The sequence below is a fragment of the Calonectris borealis genome, chromosome 3 (genome assembly GCF_964195595.1).
Source record: "Calonectris borealis chromosome 3, bCalBor7.hap1.2, whole genome shotgun sequence".
In the NCBI taxonomy this organism is placed as follows: domain Eukaryota; kingdom Metazoa; phylum Chordata; class Aves; order Procellariiformes; family Procellariidae; genus Calonectris; species Calonectris borealis.
The window spans coordinates 93,183,356-93,203,898 of record NC_134314.1 but is presented as its reverse complement, the minus strand read 5'-3'; the positions used below and the strand labels follow the sequence as shown (position 1 = coordinate 93,203,898).

The window sequence follows — 20,543 nt, the reverse complement described above, 5'->3', positions numbered from 1 at the left end:
AGAGGAGGCAGCAAACAGGAGGAAAGCCCTCTCCATCCGAGATAGATAATAGGGATACCCAAACACACACAGTCCATATGCATTGCCGCAACAAAGAACCAGCCTGACGGAAACTTAGCCAATCTGACATGAAATGACCTACAACTCATTAGCAGGTGCCTTCCAAATCTCAAATGCCCACACAAACAGCCACAAACATTATTTGGTGCTATCTGGCCTCCATCTCAGCAAAGCACAAAGAATCAAAGAGACTGTACAGCCTTTCACCAAAAGGAATAAGAAAAATGGAGGCAACTCCTAGGCTCAAACAAGCCTAGGATGAGTCCTTCCAGCTACTCTCCCCAAACCTAAGACAGAGGAGAGCAGAGCGAGAAGCTCCAGGAAAATGGTCTTATTTCAAAGGGACGCCTGTGCAGCAATAGTAAGAACCCTTCTAACTGTGTTGTTCTGGAAACAAGTCACCTGCTTTACCCAGAGCCCACTAGCTTTGCCCATGGCCCCATGGATGCACATGGTACAGTCTGGAAGCACTTCTGTTCAGCTGATGCATCTAGAAGGGGGTGCCTTACTGACACATTCCACCCAGATTCTTACCCAACCCATTCAAGAAAGGATTTGTTGATGGAGACACCAACCCAGCTAAAAATTATCTGCTTGTGTCTGCTTTACTCAGCAGCTGGTCCTTCAGCCAGCACATAGGAGGTATTTGAACTGTACTGTCTGGTCTGACTGTACAGCAAAATCTGCATATTCTGTTTATTACAGAAAGACCTGAAGGCATCAACTGACTTTAGGCTCTGATGTACTCGGCATTGATGTAAAAGCATCAATACATTTAGAATTATCAAACAGATCGTGCTTCCAGGGTTTGGACAAATGGGAGGTTTCACCATAAACACAAGTTAGTCATTAGAAGCTCCAGGAGGTAATTTAAATTATCGCAGCTAGCACAAAAATAGTTTTACTTTGGGAGTTGAAGTTGCAAAACTGTAATAAATCCAAGTCACACAGTAAAACTTTTTATAAAAGCTGAAAATTAGTTGTGAAGCCCCAGATGGCCTTGTGTGTTTATATATATTTATTTATATATAATATACATATATAAAAAAAATATATATAAAATTTGATTGTGCTACCATGGGCTAGCAAAAGGGGAACCACTCTTCACACTAAAAAAAAAAAAAGACCCAAAAACTCTATCATCCTTCAGCTCCTAGGAGACAGAAGTAGTCTGCTTGCATTTTGTGTGTATATATATACACACATATGTAAAATATATAGAAATAATAAATATATAAATAAAATTTTAAAACCCCACAGCTAACAATGAATTATTCAATCCCCCGCTATGCTGGGCAGCTCTCAATCAGGCATCTGAGCTCAAACTGGAGCACTGCAATCCAACACTCTCCCCTGGCTGCTGAACTCTCACAGATACCCTGCACACACCCCCCATTCCCAGAGTAAATTGCCTTCCACCGCAGAGAAGCACTCCCACTATTCCGATACCGGTATTCACCACCAGGGCAAGAGACCCTAATTTAGCCCCTCACGGGCCTTCTGCAAACTGCTAATCCCCAATACACAGCTGTTTTTCAAATGTATGGGCATGAGCAAACTGTAAACGATTTATGGCGCGTGGCAGGAAGACTCCTGGCTCCCTGCGTAGGCGGGGTTTTGGGACAAGATCATGCTTGGACTAATGTTTATATTGCAAGTTGTCAGTCGGGTAGTAAATCATCTCTGGAGCTGCATAGTAATACAGCTCTCCCCATCCAGCTGGAGCCTTGACGACACTGAATCCTGTTATAGCCATTTCAGATACACCTGGGGACCTATTTACAAAGGCATCATCTAATCAAGGAAAAATGGATACACTTATAAGTAGAATCTACAGAAATTCTGCAACCCAGCAAGGGTGATTTGCTTTCAGAAATCAATCCAACCTGGTACGAGAAGCTTCCCAAAAATGACACTCCGTACTAGCCCTAGAAGAAATTGGATTGAGTGCCTACATAGACATCTACCAACAGAATGTATCACTAGCAAAATGTAGTTACCTGAGAAAATCCTTCTGAGCAAAGTTTTGATTTCCTAGTATTTAACCATAGTGCAAGCAATGCTTAGAAATTCTAAAAGTTCAAGAAATATATTTTCCATACTTTAGTGCATGAGACGCTTTCTGCTCAGAAAATTTTTAAAGAGGATTTTTAGAGCCCATTCTCAAGAAAAGTTACTTAAAACAGCTCTAATTTTAAACAAATATCCTATCATTTTCCATTATTTTCTTTTCCCCCATTTGAAAGGGCTGTACAGACAATACACTGGGTACAGATCTCCCACAGATACAAGGGAAGGTGGAAGAGTTCTCTACAAGGAAAAAATGATAAATAAAAACACACAAGAAAAACCAGAACAGTAGAATTAACTGCAATCACTTTTCAGTTATGTGAGATAGACCAGATTTCAAGTCATCTCCCTAGAATATTTTTAACCTTCCCGTTGGGCAGCAGCAGAGTCCTCACTAATGAACAGCAAAGCTGCAGGATGAAATCTGATATAGGAGACAATGAAGCAAGGCATCTTTGGGAATTGTATAGAGCTTGTGCAGCAAGACATACCCAGGTCTAAATGTAGTTACCCTGAGTAGCATATGCTAAAATAATGGTCAAAAACCTTACTGCCACAATGATTATCTAATTATTATCTCGGGAAAATAACTTATATTCTTGTGAAACAAATGCTATAAAGTAAAACTTGCCTAAGGCTTTTTATGAGCCTAAGTATAATTCCCCAATTCTCATCTGTCCCTTTTAATTTCAGAACCATTCATGCATGAGTGTTACATTAATGCAGCTGGACAACTGAGAATTTAAACACAAGAGTAAGAAAATCCAGTTATGACTCCTACAACATTGCCAAAGCCAGCTTTATCGCAGAGCCTGCGATAAAGACACAGTAGTCACTGTGGGACTCTCAGTTCTGAATTTGCTGACCCCTAGAAATCAGAAATTTAAACCAGTTCTCTCTTGCCACTAGCAGCAGGTCAGATCCTCTGTGCTTAAAAACCAGGCTAACCCTTGCAGGAAACCCTACTTTCCAATCCTGACCCATTTCACTTTCTCACCATCACAAAACTTCTGTGAAAGTCAGTAACCGTTTACTCACAGCCGTTACGCCTGCCACAGAAGGTTACGTTGTGCCCTAAATGTTGTTCCCAGAACAGCCCATAGGGAGGGTACCCGTACAGGGATCTCAAGGTTTGCAGGACCTGCTCCTAGCTCTGAAAATCCTCACACGCACTCTTTCCTTCAGGAGTTCCCCTTGCGTTTAGGCAGACAGTGCAAACAAACACCTTTTTATACATACCTCCATACCACTGCCACTTACCTTTATTAGCCTATCCATCAAACCGATTGTATGCCTACTTGACCAAGCAGCACTGATGATTCTCTTGATCCTCAACACAGATTGGACATGAGCGCAGGACACAGACCGTGTCTTCCCAGACTCTAGTATGTTGAGGCTCACGCTACAACATAGCGGATCTCACCTGAACAGCCTTAAAGCTCTTCCTTTCAGTCACCTTCCGGACTAAAGTCCACTACAAGACTGCAACGTGGAGAGGCCAAACTCCACACATTCTTTTCCCTCTTACAAGCAAAGGCAAGAAGCACGAAGTGCTTTGCCTGACCACTCGGCATGAAGAGACAATACTTACGTGTCTTCACATTCACGAATACGATAGTGCAGTCCATAGATGAAGACTATCTTTCCAACAACCCTGCTCTCCTCCAGCTTAAAATCCTCAACTACCAGGCCTAATCAGAGCAACTGGAGTGCTTTGTGGGTTTGTGTTTTTTTTTTGGTTGGTGGTTTTTTTTTCCTAATGCAGTTATCACAAAAAAGAAAGGTTAGTGGGCAAGCTAACATAGCAAGTAAGTGTGATTCAATACCTTGCCTCTGACACAGGCCAATACGAGGTGGTTTAGAAGACGGAGCAAGAAGCCCCAGTGGACAATTATGGAACAAACTGCCCTTTCTTCAAACCTTTACCTGTTAGAGATTGGGTTATGTCTGAAAAATACACCTTCTAAAACGAGTTCTTTAGCTAAAGCAAGTCTGAACATTTCCACTCATAAGCGCTTGATCTTTTCTGAATCCCGCTCAGCTCTTAGCCTCAGTGCTATTATGTGGTAGTGAATTTCCACAGATTAGACATCATGTGAAAATACTTTAAAATCATTATTCAGTTTGATGCCTATCAGTCTCACTGAATTGCGTTCACCTCAACTGAAGAATACATTCCAGCTCCTTCACCTCTGCACAGCAGTCTTCCTCAGGCTTGGCACCCAGCATTGTTGAAAAGCAGAGGAAAACTGAGCCCACCCAAGTGATGCTTATAATGCATTCCAACCATTGCAATGCTATTCTCACACTCCTACATGGCCTTCCACGCCATTTCCTTCCTAAGCACAGCTCCCAGGAGGACACTCCAGAGAGGGTGGCTCATGTCATTCCAAGTATGAGACAGCCTGCAAGCTGCTGCTCTTGGCCCTCTCTGTCTGAGCATATTAGCAATAAGACCATACATCAACATCCTGACAATGAAGAGAACAATTTCCGTGTCTGGAACAAACAAGGGGGCAAAAAAAGAGAAAAAATTAATTTAAGTCAAAAAGATTCAGCCAGATAAGGCATTACAAGCTGTGGAAACAGGCAAACCGCTCCTGGGAAGGGAAAAAAGGGGGGGGTCTCAGAGTGCCCACTTGCTTTAAACAAGGCAGGGACTGACTTGCACTTTATAGCAATTTCACCATGCTACGGAATACGCAGGACAGTGGATCACACAGGGGCCTGCTTCATTATGAAGTCACGGCTTGGAATATCCTTTTCATCTCTCCTCCACCGAGCTTCACTACAGCATTCAACACCACAGCATCCAAGCATCTTATAGACGCTCATGTACTCTTCCTCAAATCCCCAATAAGATAGGCGTTAATCGTATTTAGCAAACAAAGAATGAAGAGCAAGAAACAGTAATGACCTGAACATGTTCACACAATAAATCTGTGGCAGAAATTAGGTATCCTACATTGCAGTTCAGAATTCCGACCGCAGGGTCATCCTCCCCTTCCAACCAGCTGTAAAGGTACTTCAATTTTAAAAAGTAACGTTCTTCCTACTACAGTTACAGACCCAGCCAATCTAGATCTAAGGAAAAGCCCTCAGGTAGGGGAACTGGCAGGGAAACAGGATGGGTGATTTAACGCCCTAAGGCATTAGCCCTGTTTGCATAGATTACGCACGTAGTTCCTTTGCAGTCCTGTGTAAGAAGAATTTCAGAGAGGATCATATTTACCCAGTTACTAGTGACTTGAAATACACACAGCTAGCACAAATACCACAAGCACTCACTCTCTACATAGCTTAAGGTGTTATACAAAAAGGGGGTATCTTCCTAACCAAAGCCTTCAAGCAAAAAGATGAATGTACCCAGCTTCAGGACCTTAAGTTTACTCGCAAAGCATCAACCAAGTCGAACAGTCAAAAAAATCTGCTCTATTATGACAATTACAGTTCTTGACAACCCCAGTCAAAAAGCAGAAATGAGTCAAAAAGGTGTCAAGCCAGATCCTCATTTCTTAGTGCCCTCAATCTGTATCACATGCAGATTCATTTGAGACCCCTACATGTTATATTTCTCCCAGCAACATGAAAGGCAGAGGGTTATTAGCCACTACTACATTATTCTTGTCACACTGTGCTGTAAAAGCTAGGCCCTTGCTAACATGGACATAACATGGTTAATTTGTTATGATCTAACCTCCAGAATTATTTCTCGGGACTACGCTGTAGATGTGGTGACACATGGAAGTCTCAGAGAGTCCAGCTTTCACTGGATCCTCCATAAAACATAGCAGACATTTTAACAGGTTAGGGAGCTCACCTTCAGAAAAATCATCAGCCTCCAGGACTCACAAGCATCAAGTCTACTTCAAACAACTACTGAAAAATACAGTCACATTTTACTGAAACTTATTTATTTTGCTATTGCTCAAACAGCTTGGCTTTCTTCACCTTTTTAAAAGAACTTTATATGCCACACCACATATATGCCACAAATCTTTTCTCCAAGCCAGCTCTGGTACCGTTCACACCAGCACATTGACCAAAAATCATTCGTCGTCCCATCTGACTTTATTTATCCTACTCTGGGACAAAAAGGGGGCAGACCTGCAAAGGACTATACCTCTTTCAAAGCTGTCGTCTATTTCCCCTACATACTATGCCACATGATTGTACTTAGAGTGGATGGCAGAGATAAGAATTCAGGGTCTGAAAGCTGCAAAGCAGCTGCTGCTGTTGGCAGCAGCCAACAAACTACTTGAAACAGACTGGAAAAGAATGCAAGGTCATCTTTGGTTCAGAAAGCTGGTTTGAGGAAGCAACAGGTCTTGGCACGTAACTCATCTCCTCCTGACCCTTGTTAATACTAAAGATGCAGATAGCCATGGGCTGCACTTTGGAACTCCGCTGGCCCTGCTGAAATGCATTCCCATGATTTCAAGAGCACTGGGTGCCTGGGAAGGAATGAAAAGCCAAAAGCTTCCGATACCATAGCTAAGACCTGCTAGCTTAAATGCTGATTTAACATCCAGAAGCTGAAACACACTGTATGCAAAGCACTGTTGGGATACATATGCTTTCGGCAGTGATTCCCTAAGAAGTGAAGAAAAGAGAAAGGAGTTGCACTAAAAGTGCTTTGACAAGTAACTGAAAGGTATGAATAACTCAAAGGACCCAGCTGCTGGGTACCAAATAGCTGCCTCTAAAATGGATCTCAACAGTGAGGTCAGGAGAGGACAGAAAGGCCAGCAGTACACCTGCACCACCCATCAGGGGATCAATTAAAATATGGGTGGAAAAAACAATGTGGTGGAAGAAATAACCTAACAGAACAGAGGATCACTAGAATTACCTAACTTTGGCATCACAATTATTGCAAGAGCAGGATCATCGGAAAGGATTTCTTTAGGATTGCGATTGGGTAGACCTCTTGCGATTACACAGAGAACACAGCTACTTCAGCACTGAGAGAACAGACTTTAGACTGCTTCTCTGGATGGCGTGTAAAGAGCACTGGCTTACATCTTTAACTGAGCTTTTTTTCCCAAGGACTCTTACTGAATTCTTCAGGATCACTCCCATTTCATTGAAACCCCTAGCCTCTCAATTCAGGCAACATAAGCCTACTATGATGCAGAGAACACCACAGAGAGGGACAGTGTTTCAGGTATGTGGTTCACATATTCTCAAAAAATTCAAGTAGTGGGACCAAAAGAACACAGTCTGAATCAGCATCAGCTCATTCCTGGCTTTCTTACCTGCCGTCTGATGCTTCAACAAGGATTCATTGCTTCCTCTTACGTAAGCCTGTTATCCCAGTTCCTTCTCTGAATCTGTAAAACAGAGATGCATACCTCTGAAAAGCTTTCTCTGGCACAGAACTACCTACATTTGATGGATGATTCTTTTCAGTGGACAACCTCCACCTGGCATCTCTCAGATCTAGGTCATTCTCAGCCTTGCCAGACTTGCATATCATTTGCACACCCTGATGCCTACCAATGCAATCTCCTGTCCACCTAAGAATCCGTTTATTAGCACTTGATCTTTTATTCTGCTCCATGCAGTGTGCTCAAGCCCAGAGACAGATGCAGTTCAGTATTTATTGTTCACCTGTTTTTCTTTAAAGTCTTCCCATGTTCCCAGGGGCTGCTCACTAATTCTATAGTAGGAAGCATCCCTTGCACTAGAGAAGGTGTCCAGGCTGGTAGAGAATTTCCCATACCCCCCTGCCAGGTTTGGCACCAGGGGAGTGCTGCTCCCCCACTTCCAACTCTGCCTCTGTCAGTTATGCTCTGGTTCCTTAACACACACATGCCTGGCCCAGACTTGTTCCACTTTGCAACTCCTACTCCACCGACGCTCCCTGCACAGATACTGCTTTCTCATCCCCCACACCACCTACCTCTCCATCACCCAGACAAGGCTACACTCTACGTGGACCCGGTTCGGCCTGCCGCTTCCCTGCCCGCTCTGCTCGACGCCACAGGTCTCCCCGCGGGAAAGAGAGCTCCCTATCGCCCTGATGGCCCAGGTGGTGGCACTACCACCCTCCCCCACGGGAACGGCCCCTTCCCCGGGGCCGAGGCTGTGGCCTTACCACCTTCCCGCACCTGGCCCCCACCTGCCGCCCGCCCCGCCCGCCTGACTCCCCCTGCCCACGGTGCGACCCGCCCGGACCCGCTGTCCTCGGGGGACTCGACACCTCCTCCCGGCCCCGGGCCACACACGGGGACAGGGAGAGCCACCCGCTCGCACGGCGCCGGCCCGAAGCCCGCCCGGGAAGGCTGGCGAGGCCCGGGGGCGCGGGGGGGCCCCGCCCGGGCCCGGGCCCGGTCCCCAGCCGGTCGCGTTCCCCGCTCCCCACCCCCGGGGCCCCAGCCCGGCTCTGACCCGGTCGGGCTCGGCTCCGCCCGGGGTCCCAGTGACTTTGCGGCCGGTTCCGCCCCGGTTCGGTCCCGCCTCGGTCCCGCCCCAAACTTTGCCCCCGCGCGGCCCGGCCCCACGCTCTCGCTTCAGGCCGCCATTTTGCCGCGGGGCACGCCGGGTAATCCGGCGGAATCCCCACGCCGCAGCGCAGCTGCGTCATCGGACAGCAGGGGAGGGGGCGGGGCCAGGCGCGGCGGCGGGGCGGGCGGTGCGTCTCCCCCGTCACCGCGGCAACGCGAGGGGAAGGGCGGGGCGAGGCGGGGCGGGCGGCAGGGGGAGAGGGGCGACGGGACGAAACCAACGGGGCCGCGCGGGGTGGGGGGCAGGATGAGCGAACCCAAGTGCCAGCGACGGGGGGGACGGGAACGGTGCCCTCCCCTCAGGAGGAGGCGAGGCGGGTCTCTCTGCCTTCTCTACCGGCGCTGCCGCCGGGCCGGGCCCGCTTACCCTCTCCGGGCTGGTGGGGTGGGGGGCCATGGTAGCAAGCGGCGGGTGGCAGCTTCGGGCAGGTCCGCGTTTATCTGGGAAAGCTTTTCCAGGCTGCTTGGGCTCCTTCCCCGACAGGCCCCGTGGAGAGGGCTCCCCCCGTCAGAGGAGCTTCCCCTGAGGCCTTTGCACGGCTCTGCCCGTGGGGACGCTTGGGGACACGGTCGCGCCACACGGTTGTGTGTGGACGTTCATGTTCAATAAATCTCCCTGATGAGACAAGCCGGCTCAAAATGTACCACCGAGGGCATGGCACGGGGATAGTCCGACAAACCGGGACCCACGTGCCCTCAGGTAGGAGACTGGAAGGGTTGAGATGTCTTCGTATGTATTTAGGGACACGGATGGGCTGACAGGCTGTTAGCTGCCTGTCGCTGCCTGGCTCTGGCAGAGGCCTCTCGCCTGGCTGGGGGAGGATGCAGAACCCGTCCCGTCTCCTGCCCCTGCATTTGCTTCTGGAGGCTCCAACAGAGCAGCCGGGCTGCAGCCCTTGGTCACCTCGCAGGCTGCTTCCGAGCTTACACAGTTGTTCCGTAACAGAGCAGAACTTGAAAAGAGGCAGCTCAACCTCTGAGCTGATGAAGATGACAGAAAAACAATGGTATAGGCTGGTTACGGCAATTAGAGCCTGTGGGTGTGCTCAGGACCCCAAAGTGGGCTTACAGTAACTGCAGGTGATCTGCCCTCGTCAGGTCTTTGCCAGCCATGACAATTCACAGGGAGGCAGTGTCCAGGATCCTTCCCCTTGTTACGTTCCGCAGTCCCTGAGAAACACCCTGATACTCTGAGGCATATCACAGCCTGTCACTAGGGAAACATAACCCCATCCGTGGGGCCAGGTGGAGAAGGAGGGAGAGGGGGAGAGCAGTGAATGGAAAAATCCACCTAAACCCCCCAAGGACAACTGCCTGCTTCTTAAAGGAGAGAGACTGAGGACAGTGTGTACCAGTCAAAGGTGGACAAGAGCTAGTCGAACCTGGACACAACTTAGGTAATGCGCTTTGGTCTTTATTTGCAAAATCATCCACTCTATTGTTCTAGCCTTGGGACTTCAGAAGTCAATACATTTTAATTTTGAACCCCATTTATTCTGCTCTGAGCTCACACAGGTACTTTGTCCATTGCCTCTCATGCCTGGTGCATAGCCTTACTCACCCTCCGCCCCCCTTTCCCTATTATTGTTTCTTTTACAAACATCTCCTGAGTTGATATTCACATGGTGGATAATGGAGCTTAGTCCAGAGGAAATCTGCGTGGTTGAGAAAAGTCCTGATAATATTTGGAAGATGTTCCCCAATGTACTACCTTTACGAAGCCTTCACATTTGCATTCAGGTAGTACCAGGCTCACAGTGCTGCAAACTCTGCCCAAATGATCCCTTCTCTTACACAATAAAAGACAGGTGCTCAGCAGGACCCCGCTTCCATGACCTTGGGAATATTGTGCAAAAACGCCTGCTGCGCACCCAGCAAGTTCCGTCTGCACTATGCCACGCGTCAGCCAGGGATATTTCAAGAAAGCCTTCAGTACTTGTGCCCCCATAAATTCTCCAAATCCTCCCTGTGCCGGAGTCAGATAACAAGCAGAAGGACAATGGCTCCAAGAATCCAGGCTGCCCATCTGCTCTACACTTCCAGATTCTTGCTTCCACAGCGCCAGCTGATGAAATTTTCATAGCTGATGAGGTTTCTCATTTCCACCGGGCCTTGCTGCCTTGGAGCCTTCACAGTTGTGGTCTGTTCAGGTTTCCGTGGGTGCGCACTGATGGCAGCAATGATTAGAGTCCTTTGCCTTCTTTTGGTGACCTTTCAGAGTAGGATCTCCAAGCTTTTTGCAAGGCTAGGTGAAATAAGCCCTGCAGGAAGGGGAGAGCTTGATTTTCAGATGGTCTCGGCATTTATTAAGTTCCATTAAACTTAACTCTTCTCAAAATCAGATCCCAAGGTCAGACAGCCAAAGGGAGACAGGAACTGAGCTCGGGATGCCTGAACACCAATCACCTGCTCTGAGCACTGAAAAACACTCTTTCCTCAGATCCCAAAGGCCTTGATTCCCAATCCCTCTCCATCTCTCTCCGCACACATCCACCCTGCCTTTTCCTGTATCCGGTTTGCTTGTGAGCGGGATGCCCTGAGCCCAGAGATGTGACATGATGCGGAAGCGTGACGTTAGGTTACATTATATTCATTTATATAACACCATTAATACCAAAGTGCTGCTCCCTGCTAGAGCCAGTTGCTCGCTAAAGCCTCTGAAGTTCAATTAACAAGAACCAGGTAATCTAACACTTGACTCCCAATAATCCTTTTATTTTAAGGGGCCTCTGGCGGATGTAAAGCCCTCAGCAAACAGTCCTGGAAGTACATTTCTCTCAAATACCAGCTGAATTTATGACCCTTAGTGAAGAGCAGGGAGGAATCTCTTCAAAATACTTTCCAGCTGGCAGCACTTTATATAGACCCCTGTAACTGTATAAAAGGAACCCCTGGAGGGGCAGGTGCCACCCCGTGGAGGGACAAATCCCTCTAAAGTGCCTACAGTCTTGGATGGTGAAGAAGTAGATGCCGGAAGTAATGTCTCCCCACCAAAAGAAGGCAGTGCAGGCTTGGTCCTCTCAAGTTCCCCACCAACCCAGGTCAAGCTGGGAAGATGGCGGGTGCCGGACCACCCTTTGGTGGCTGGTTTGGAGGCTATCACCCGCCTGAGAGTTGCATGAAGTCCCATTTCCTCCTGCCTGCATGCTGCAGTCCTGAAGGGACTCTTAGGAAACACTTGCCCCCTCCGCTACTTCTCTGATGCCAGCTGTCTGAAGAAGCTGCACAGAGGATTCCCCACTAGACCTCAGGGGCAGAAGAGGCTTCATGGATGGGTTGAGCCCACCAAAACCAAAAAAACCTAAGACATATTTTGAGCAGAGCTTGCACTCTGGGATATGCCAGTACAAAAGGAGCCCAGCACACAAAACCAACCGCATCTCAGGAACAGTAAGAATAGCGAAGCACAGCCAGCCTGGGACAGAAAAACAAGTCTGTGGATGCAGAACTGGACAGCCAAACACGTCCTGCCAGTATGCCTGGAGCATGCACCTACCAGAAAAATACAACCCACCAGTAAAACAGTTGCTAACAACACCCATGTGTATAATTCAGTCCATCCCGCTACGTAAGAGTGAGGGTTGGGGCTCAATTTTAACATGAAGATGCAACCCTCAAAAAACTCCTGGAGCTTTTTCACAGGCAAACACTTTGCTGTCAAGATCCCCAGCAATGGCAGCTGAAGAGCAGAACTGTGCTGACCCATCCCAACCCAAAGTGCTCTTTGTCTTATGGGACTGCCTAAAGGCATCCATCGTGGTTGGGATGTAATTGTGCTGGGCACTGCACAGAAAGACAAGCAGACACAATATCCTGCCCCCGAGGCTCGAATCTCTGAATCTCTTGAATCTCTCTCAAAGCATCTCTGCCAATACAGGTGGAGGATGAAGGCAGAACTGGAGAACGATGACAGAAAACCACTGTCGCAGTACCCTGGCGCTTGGCATGGCTCGGTGGTTTCCTGCCATCATGGAATTTGAGCAGAGGGATGCACAGCTCACACTGGTATTTCAAACATAGGGACACTTTCCCCTGACCTGTATACCTGATGAATACATTGCACATCAACACTTCCCCATTACAATTGCTGCCTATGCATGTTTCGTATATTTATAAATGCATATGTATAAAAATAAAATAAATAAAATAGATGTCAGTGACCCCTACTGGCCATTTCTAACTAGCCATAAAATAGTGCAGCAACAGCTGGCTCTCGCCTCTTGCCCCGTCCCTAGAGCAGTCTTTCATCGCGAGGCAGGGAGTGCAGAGCCTGGCAGTGGTGGATTTGTATGCTCTGCACTCACCTTGCGCCAGTTGCATCACTACCGGGGGCAGGCAGCAGAAATCGGGGTCGTCTGGCCTCACGTAGTTGGTTGTGGCATCCGCCTCATCCCTCTGCTCATGGCCAGCTCCATGCCACATTCAACTGGTGAATCAGTCCCAGCTCTTGCATTGAGCCCTGCACAGGTGCCTCTAACTCTTATCCAGGGCTCTGCAAGGGACCAGGTACCGGGCTGTGACCTTATACAAGGTATTCCGCCTGAAAAACCTGTTCCCAGCTGGGACCCACGCAACGGTTACCACTGCTCCCTGGGGTGAGCTCCCCACCGGAGGAGCTGCCCCAGCACTGCACAGTTTCTCCTCCCGCAGCCTCACCCGAGCCCCGCCAACGCTCCCTGTAAAGCCTTTGCCCCAATGGATGCTAAACCCAGCATGGGTGCTGCTGTGCAGCAGAGGCTGAAGGGCAGTCATCCTCCCACACCAGCGATTTAGCCTGGTGAAGGAGTGGAGGGAAACGGCCGAGAGGCAAGACGGCTGCTCCCGATGCAAGGCTAAACCCCCCAGGAAGCAAAGGCTGGACTCACAGTGTCAGCCTCAGACCGAGACTCGAGGGGCTCTGCCTGCCTTCCCCTTTGTCAAAACTTGTTTAGCTTGTCATGCTAATACAGTGTTTGAAATGAACCGAGTTAAAAGTATGTGGAGAGGAGAGGGGGGATGTCTCTCTCACGGGAGCGCACGGGGAGGTGGCGGAGGGGCTAGGCGTGACGCTGGCTCTTCCCAGTGTGCACAGGCAGTCGGGGCTTTGTCCGGGCGTGGGGCAGAGCGCTCGCCTGCGTGCGGGGGGAGGTTGCAGCACGCTGGGGTGTTGGGGATGGCACTTCACCAGGGTGAACAAATGGGGAGGAAGGAGCTGATCCCCCAAGCTCTCCGAGGGCAGAGAAGGGACTCGCAGGCTCTTCCAGGCAGAGGCACGTGGCTGTGTGTTCCCTTCCGAGGAGCCCTTCTGCGTGCCTAGTGCGCATCTCCAGCTCACAGAGACCTTTTTTTTGTGAAATCTGCAGCACTGCTCTCCCTGCGCAGCTCTCGTTGTTTATAGGGACGGGTCCAGGCAGGCCGGGGAGGAATTACCTTTCCCTAGGACACGCTTGGTGCTTGGCTGAGCACACTGCTTCCCTGCTTCACGAGAGCTGCTGAAGGCCAAGGAGCCAGTCAGTCTGCAATTAGCCTCGCCCCCAACACTCGTCCACATCCCCTGGGGCTGGTAATTACAGACTCCCCTCCTCTGCACCCAGGGTTCAAGCCTTTCTAAGCACAGGCCGTAGTTTCATCAAATGACCTTGAAATTCACTGCAACAGGCTCTCCTGCCAGGTTTCGCTGCAAACGCCAAGATATGCCAACCCCTGTAAATACCCAGGAGCAAGCTCAGAGGCAAGCACTGAGGAAGCTCAAAACATTTGCTTCAAGAGACTCCCGTTAAATGCTTGCGCACTCCTGGTGAGATTAAGAGGTTTCATTGCTCAAGCTGCCAGCTGGAAAGGGAAAGGAAGAGGACATGGCTGGAGGTGGGCTTTGAAGCACCCATGGTTGTGTGCCAGCAAAGGGAAAGCCTGGCAGACATCTCCTTCCCACTCCAGTCCTTCCAGATCTCCTCCCAGCAGTGGGAGGCAGGCAGGGGGAACGTGTACACCCCCTGAAGTCTGTGCCCTTGGGAGAGCCCTGACATTAGCTGTCACACACACATGCGGAGGGAATCCAGAAATCACAGGGCGAAACAAGATCCTACACCTTCTCAATGAACTCATGGGGGTTTTTTGAAGGGGGATGACTCAGTCTTTTGAGCTGTGGGGGCTCAAGATAAGACATCTTTTCTCTAGCCGCCCTCTATATATACTGCCGTCTCTTTCCCTCCCTCTTCAAGTTTAACTCCTTTTGACTTCAGGATTTCATCTTTTTTTTTTTTTTCCCCTGGTGGCTCTGTCCTATCTTGGATAGAAGTACTGAGGGTGGACTCAGGGAATCTTTATCTCAAAATAACACGTGACTTAAGCTTATTTTACCTGTTCCTCACAGCAGGTTTGGAGGCTGCTGGGTACTGAGCTCAAGTCCATTACAATGACACATGCACTCTGCTAGACTTGGAGGATCTGTTTTAGTGGAGCAGCCCAGCGGACAATCGGATATTAGCTAGTCCCAACAGAGCAGCTGCCTGGAGGCCAGTGCCGGGTTCAGACCCCCATCAGGAAGCAGCAGCCCTGATGATGAGGGACTCCCTGCAGCTGGCTCGGAGCAGAGGAGAGGCGAGCTGGCGGTCAGAGGTTTGGACGGAGGCTGACACTTGGCTCTCAACACCTGGGAATCACCTCTCCAGGATGTCTCACAGGCACCACCGGAGCATCCATATAGTCCATCCCCCCTTGGCCTTGGTGATGGGAAATGTACGCTGGGCCACCCCTCTGTCCAGTGGGCATGTGTGGATGGTGCCTCCTCATGCCCAGCATCCTTCCTCTCCCAGGGTCGAATCTGCACGTCTCAGAGGAAGGTACAAGCATTTCTCTGAGCAAAATTACTGAAGAACCTGCCCTTGTGGAAAGCTGCTCCTTACCCCATGGCCTGGAGCTCATCTTCAGTGCCCTAGAGCAGGAGGTATTATAGCTCTCCAGAGTTCATTTCTATTTATTCTCGCTATCTATATAAACATCTAGTCATTTTTGAGATGAATGCCTTTTCTTGTTACTCAGTGGCAATGAGTTCCCCAGATCATCAATGTTTAAGATAAAGGCCATCCTTCCTGTTGTTTGTTTTGGCTGCACTTATTTCTGGTTTTGCCGGGTGTCCTGGCAGGCTGCAAAGGATGCAAATAAAAGAGGCTCGTGCTGATCCTAGGCAGTGTTCCCAGGGACTCCAGTGTCACAGGGAATGTGACACTGGGTTTGGGCAGCATTCCTGGAGGCTTTTGGAAAACACAAAATACATCCCGGGGTAGCCCAAGGTGGCTACCCAAAATGCAGTACTGAAACAGAGGAGGGTGAATCTTGGGGCAGCTCCCATATGCTGAGGCACCCCTTGCAGAGCCACCAGGCTAGGGGAATTAGGTACTTCCCTCACCTGTGCCATTTCTGGTGGCCTCAGCCACCAGACCTAGGAAGGTTTGAAGGGCTTTTGGAGGCTGAACTGCACTTTTGCCACCAGACAGCGATACTTAGGGCAGGGCAACAGAGGATGGATTCAGCAAACAGCTTGGCCTTTTCTCCATCATTGCCCAGATCTGCCGCCAGTCCCACTGTTGTATGCATTGCCGTCTGTCAACCCGGCCATGCTCTGCAGGGCAGCGGATCATCGAGATGGTGCAAATTGGGAGGGAAGAGCCAGGAGGTTTTCCACCTTCGACCTTCACCCTCTCCCTGCTTCTCTTTCGCCCGCCCCCTCCACTTCCCCGCTGCAGGCAGAAACACCTACTGCCCATGGAAGCTATTTCTAAGCAATCCCGGGCATCTGGGGAATGAGGCTCTGAACAAATATCGGAGCGTGCGCGTGCAGTGGGCGCGCGCGCGCGCACACACACACACATACACACAGCCACGGTGCTGCCGCAGAGTCAAATATAGACCTTGGGGAAGGGGGAACAATGGCCGGGGTTGGGTTACATGGCTGCAGGGCCAGCGAGCTGCTGATGTTTGTTGTGGGCTGGCGTGGAATGGGAAAAGCAAGGGGGGTGGGATGGGGGATAACATTTGTTTTAACCCAGAGACCCCGGGCTGCTGCCGTGCGTAAGGCGGAGAGGGTGACCCGGAGTGAGAGCTGTGGGAGAGGATGATCATTTGAGTTGGCAGCTCGGAGGTGTTTGCGGTCTTTCCCAGCTGGTTTGTGCTGCTCCTCTGCCTCCCTCGAGGGATTAGAGTGGGCAGAAAGGGGTGAGTTTCTCCAGGCTTCTGCACAGGGAAGAGTTGCTTTCTCTCCTTGCTCCGGGAAAGGCTCCTCGGTGGAGGAGAAGAGGAGAGATCACCTGTTCCCTCAGCCCAGCATCCGCTCCTCGCCCCTGATGTCCGGCTGCCTCCAAGGTGCAGGTTCCAGACGCCGAAAGAAAGGGAAGCAGCTCCAGCTGGTTTTGACAGGTAATTCCTCCCTCCGGCTGGGAGCAGTGGTGGTGTATTGGAAGGACAGCAGGGGAGGGAGCCTGCGGCTGGCACGCGTTGGAGGGGGAGACTGTGGTGACGGGTCGTTCCCATTCCCACTCCAGGTCCCTGCTTTGTGGGATTTCCTTCACCAGAGGGAAAAGCAGTGGAGGGACTCTTATGGCTAGGAAAAAATCCTTCCTAATTCTGACCCAGCAGCTGTTCCATCCGAGACGCCTCTAGGGATGGCATGGCAGGGATCAGAGCCCAGTAGAGCAGGGTCTAAGCCAAGCACAGGAATCCCCTCCTCAACGCCCATTTCTTGGGTCTGCAAATAGAGCTGCTCTGCTTGAATCATCCTGGGCAGCCCAGGGACTGCCAGAGCAAGCCTGGGACTCGGCAGTGTTCCTGGGGACGGGACAGGAGCCCTTCAGTGCTGAGGAAGGAGCACACCCAAGGTCCACGGTGCTTGGGGTTCCCTTCTGGTCCCTTCCCCCTCCTCTGTACCTACCTGTTTTACTCCCACCCATCCCTGCCTGCTTCTGTCTGTGATACTCGCACGCAAAACCAAACTTCAAACCCCAAACCCCATTTCCTCAAATATGCCCATTCCCCCCCTCTGAAATCCCACCCTTGCGTCTGTTCTCCATTCCCCTGCCTCAGCGTTCAGATCTCCAGCAACCAACTTTACCTCCTCAGCCTGGACAGCCCTCGCTCCGCGCCACGGCTCTCAGCTCCGAGAGAAGCAGCATGGGGAGAGCCACGTGTCCCATTCTGCTGACTGCAACATAACCCTGACCCTCTCCCGCAGCGCTTGTGTTGTGGACACAGATACTTACGGATGTCAACATGCGGAGGGACCCCTCCCCAAGTGCCCTCGTACCTGCCCATTCAAATGCACACAAGGCGTCCAGAGGGTTTTCTTAGGCGCATTTAACCAAGTGAGGTTTAAGAGCACCCAGGCACGGTTGTGCAATGGTGTTGCAGCACAGCGCTGTTAGGACTGGGGCAGATCCCAGCAGAGGAGTGCGAGAGCAGGTAAGGATGTTGCGGGAGGTGGTGTCGTATCTGAGACAGTCGGTGTAGGCAGTAGGATTTCAAGGAGGAGGTGGGGGTGAGGCTGAGCAGCCTACACTCAATGTCAGAGGTGCCGCCAGTAAAAAACTTGGCCTTCAACCATGACTGGCAGAGCAAAGAGTGCAAAACAGGGTGTTGCGGGGGTCAGAGAAGAAAGGTGGATTCTCCCAGGTCCTAGAGCAGCGGTGACTGAAGGAGAGGCTGACTGGTTTTTAACTGAGTACCAGGAGCTGTGTTTTGCCCTCAGCCGCCCCCTCTCCCTTTTGCTGTAAGCCCCAGATACAGTGTGAACCAGGATTCAGAAGCAGGCTGAGATGGATGTGAAGGATCAGGGGATGAGAATGGATGCAGAACCACAGGAAGCATCTCAGAACAGAGCTGGTTCACACCTGTCCTATAAATACCCGAGGAGCTGATGGAGCAGCCTAAGCAGCAGGAGGTTTGGACCTCTCTGGCCCTCAGGGAACTTGGACCAGTTAGGTGGGGTGATGGAGACAGGAGGAGGCAGGCAAGGAAAGGAACAGTGCTCCTGGCTGACAGGAGAGCAGGAAAGAGGCCGGAAGAAGGCAGCTCCTGCGGCAGTGGGCAGGGTGGGAGGCTCCCATGTTATTGCTCAGTAGGGTTGTGTTGTCCAGACCTGCCGAGGATGGAGCAAGCAGGGGTCCGCAATCAGAGCCTGCAGAGAGATGGGCTTTGATGGGGCTGCTGGCTGTTGGGCTGTCCTGGGGCTCTGAGGCCCGCAGTGCCACCCACAGCTGCCACAGGGTGCGTGGTGCTGATGGGGCTGTCAGGACCTGCAGAGGGCCAGGGGCACCGGAGAAGGTGAGAGCACGGATGGGGTGAGCTTTTTCTGGTGAGATGATATGGGATGTGGAAGCATCCACGTAAGTGCCAGTAGGACATGGTTCTTCTTCCTTCCTGGTGGAAAATAACAAAATTTATGGGGCGTAAGGGTAGAAGAGGCTGGCTGAGGTGCACATGTAATCTAATTAAGGATTGCTAGGACCTTTGAAGGTGACAGATACGATCTTGTCAAGTAGCAGAAAGGCCATGCAAGGTGAGGAGGAGAGCAGGCAGCTGTTCCTCCCAAAGATGTGACGGCCCAGCCCCTCTCCCAGGGTTTTCTTATTGTTCACTGAGGTGCTGGTGTCCACCGAGGTGCTGGCTTGTGAGCAGCATCGAGAGAAGTGCCGAGGACCACAGCTTCACCAGATGGCTTCTTTCTTGTGAGGTGACCGCCTCACGTTCCACCTCTGCTTTAAGGATGGAGCTTCTTAACTCTATGGTTTGCCAGTGGAGGTGTGTTAGTGGCCCCTGAAGCCGGCAGGGAGGGGCTGCAGGAGGCGTTTTCGCCTCTTTTTGATAATCTGAGCAAAGTGAGGGCTCGGATCATGCCGCACCTATTTCCGAGAGAGGAACCGGGCTGCGAGGCGGAGGTGCCCCGCGGGAGGCCGGCAGCAGCGGTCTGGAGCCCCTACCCAAGAGTGTGTGTCCAGCCGCGAGGGGGGCGAGCGCTGCAGCCCCCCGAGCCGCGGGCGGGGGTATCCCTAGCAGGGCTGCACCCCGGGGGAGTACCCCCAGCCGGGGCACCCCTCCATCCTCTGCGGGCCGGTCCTGGCGGACGGGACCGGTGACCCCTCGCAGACGCAGCCCCCCCGGGGCGGTGCGGGGCGGGCGGGCCCGCGTGGGGCCGTGCCGGGCCCCCCCCGCCCCCGGCGGCGGGAGCAGGGCAGGGGTGAGCGGGCAGGGCGGGCCGGGCCGGGGGCTGCCTGCGGTTTGGGGCGGCAGGAGGCGGGATGTCCCGGGGAGGGAGCGGGGATGTGCAGGCACACGCAGCCGCTGGCAGGCGGCCGGGGCTGCACGGCGGCGGCGGCGGCGGCGGCGGGCGGAGCGGCGCGGCACACGCGGCGGCAGCTCCCTCCGCAGCCCCGCGCCTCCCCAGCCCCGCCGCCGCCGCGCCGCGCCGCGCCGGGCATGGCCGCCCCCCGCCGCCGCACCCCGCGATAGCCCCACGACACGCCGCGTCGCCGAGGTGAGCAGGGGGGCGGGGGACGGGGGGCAGCGCGCGGCGGGGACCGGCACCCCCCCCCGGACCCCCCACCCCGCCGCCGCCCCGGCCGCAGGGGGACCGGCGGGGCCGGTGCGGTGCGGGGCTCCGCGGAGCGTCCCCTCCGGCCGGCCAGGGGGTGGGGGGAAGGCGGGGACCCCCGTGGCCGTGCTCCTCCGGGGGGCACCGGGGGCTCGGGGTGGTCCCAAAGCCGCGGGGGGGGGGGGGGGCGGGGCAGGAGGGGCGAGCCGCAGCGGCGCGGCATCCTCTGGGTTCCCACCCCTGCCCCCGGACCCCCTGCCCGGAGGGGTCCCTGATAGCCCCCAGTCTAGGGGGCAGTGCCAGATAGCCCCCATCCTGGGGCTGTCCCTGTTATCCCCCAACCG

At 52.1% G+C, this 20,543-nt stretch overlaps 1 protein-coding gene across 4 annotated transcripts in view; it reads right to left on the bottom strand.

Annotated features, from left to right (window-relative positions):
- Nucleotides 1–8,676, bottom strand: part of TJAP1 (tight junction associated protein 1) — a 39,352-nt gene extending 30,676 nt beyond the window's left edge. For 3 of the 4 annotated variants that reach the window (XM_075146724.1, XM_075146723.1, XM_075146726.1), the window contains exons 1-2: nucleotides 8,524–8,676; nucleotides 7,389–7,463 (exon numbers count right to left, since the gene is read on the bottom strand). The gene's annotated coding sequence lies outside the window, so the exon portion shown is untranslated. Of the gene's footprint in view, nucleotides 1–4,288; nucleotides 4,362–7,388; nucleotides 7,464–8,523 lie in introns of those variants that run through there. The other variant, XM_075146725.1, reaches the window with a different exon arrangement.
- Nucleotides 8,677–20,543: the final 11,867 nt, after the last annotated feature.